The sequence below is a fragment of the Porites lutea genome, chromosome 10, assembly GCF_958299795.1.
Source record: "Porites lutea chromosome 10, jaPorLute2.1, whole genome shotgun sequence".
Lineage (NCBI taxonomy): Eukaryota > Metazoa > Cnidaria > Anthozoa > Scleractinia > Poritidae > Porites > Porites lutea.
In genome coordinates, this window is record NC_133210.1 from 16,226,139 (window position 1) to 16,228,651 (window position 2,513).

Genomic DNA, 2,513 nt, shown 5'->3' on the forward strand with positions numbered 1-2,513 from the left:
CATGTGCGGTACCAACAAACTTTTAAAAACTCTAATCAGTAAATCTAGTTTTCGTTTTTTCTTTTTTTTTTTCTGTCCCCTTTATTACTTAATTATGTGTGAAAAATAAAAATGGACTCACAAAACAGGGTAATGAAATGACTGGTTTTTGCCTTAAATAGAGTCAGGGTTTAAAGGCCTCAGAAGCATAACCACTTCCCAAACTTTCAATAAGTGCCTTCCAAGGGGCTTATCCGTAGCATATATAGCACGGGGAAATAATTTTAGAGGGTGCCATGGGCGTCTAAGTTTCATGGAGTAAGGCTACGGAGGATGAGGAAAGTCCTCAAGTCGTCTTTCCTTTTTAGATGCCCCCATTCTAGTTAAATCTAGTTTTCGTTTTTTTTTTTTTTTTTTCTGTCCCCTTTATTACTTAATTATGTATGAAAAATAAAAATGGACTCACAAAACAGGGTAATGAAATGACTGGTTTTTGCCTTAAATAGAGTCAGGGTTTAAAGGCCTCAGAAGCATAACCACTACCCAAACTTTCAATAAGTGCCTTCCAAGGGGCTTATCCGTAGCATATATAGCACGGGGAAATAATTTTAGAGGGTGTCATGGGCGTCTAAGTTTCATGGAGTAAGGCTACGGAGGATGAGGAAAGTCCTCAAGTCGTCTTTCCTTTTTAGATGCCCCCATTCTTTCGTTACAAGATTTCTCTTAAGTTTAGTATTATACTCTATTTTGTTTCCCTGTTTTATTGTTATTTTTTTATGGCGGAAAAGACCTTGTTCTCTTTCCAAACACTGTTGAAAGGAACTTTCAGTCTTTTAACCTGTCATCTGCAGTCACTAAAACAGAGTTTCTATGACACTAAAACGTCAATTAGTGCAAAGCCTTTCAGACCACAACACAGCCCGTTCTTTTTGCGTTAGCCAACAACGCGGAATAGTCGAACGAATGGTCTGGAGCAAAAAAAAATGGTCGTTCCCCCTTGTCCGGAGCAGAGGGGTGGGGTGGGGGTGTTGGAGAGTGAGTGAGACTGGGGAGAGAAGCAAAGAAAACACCCTTGAAACGTTAATCTAATTAACCTTTCTTTATCTTTAGCCTAGGACACATTGTGTTTTCGTGTCAAACATAATAGCGAAATGAAGCAACGAGAACGCTGACCGTCGCTTGATGGAACGCTTCTGTCTCACACGACGAATCTGAATTCTTCCTCTTACGCCAGAAGGTTATAGTGAATTCCAGTACCTCCGGCGGCAAAAATCGTGATACGAGCAGCATGCAGAATGAAACTACAATAATATGCTGTTTGCACTCACTAACTTAATTGAAACGGAATCTCTTGTGTGTGATCTGAGGTCTTACATGGGAACAAAATCGCCTTGGAATGGCAGAATTCGAAATGGGCGGAGAAAAAGAGCTCGATCAATGTGGAAGGTTGAAAGATACGGCAAATTTAACACGATCTAGTTGATTTTAACAACTCGCATCACGCTTTGATCACACATCACACATCATATGGTACAAATCATTAGCCAACAGAAACTAGCGTTCGCCTGATCATCGTTTGGAGGAGAGAAATTAATAACCTGTTATTATTGAAATATGAATTTCCTTAATTTCCACTGAAGCGCACCTTTTATATATGTAAATGTTATATATCTCAGTCGGTTTATTTATATATTTTTTTTGTTTATGGGTATATGGTAATGTATGCTAACGAATTTGAAACAAAGAGAAAAAAAATCGAAATAGAAAAATAACTGCAACATGTACGTTATTTTTACATTTTTTCTCGTCTTGAAGGTTTTGCGATTCGCGCTCGCACCCCAAACCCGCCTGAGCGTTCCCAATTAAGTCTATTATCTCGGCAGTATGATTATTTCGTTATGGCTAGGAGTACAAAGAGCGCGTTCGATGTGTTTGTAAGGCGTGCAGGTAGCAGTTAGGGAGGAAGGATGGATGGTTATTGCGATAGATTAAGCCCGGTTTCCATATGATCGTTACGATCCCTGTGATCGCTGCGATCGCTGAGAAAAAAAAAAGTTCAGCGATCGCAGGGACAACGATCGCTGAGATAGAGGTTTTATATCTCAGCGATTGTTGTCGCTGCGATCGCAGGAGAGTGGTCTCATATGATTGCTATGATCGCTGCGATAGCTGAATTTTTTTTTCTCAGCGATCGCAGCGATCACAGCTGCGATGGTAGCGATCATATGGAAACCGGGCTTTAATTTGATCATAGCATATTTTAAACGTATGGATTGCTTACAGCGAGACCTCTATTTAAACTGTGTATCATTATGAAAAAGCCTTGAAGGCTAGTGACATCGTATGGTCCGTCTCAATAAGTGTACTAGTTTGGTTGAGTGTGTTGATTTCAGTGACTTCAGTGGAGCTACTGTGGGCTGTTTATAAGTTTTTCCGAACAAATAACATAGACCTAAAATGTTCGTTTGTCCGGTGCCGAAAATATCACAAGTCATGATGACACGGCGCCGCCGAGCTTCACATCTCGGTAGATT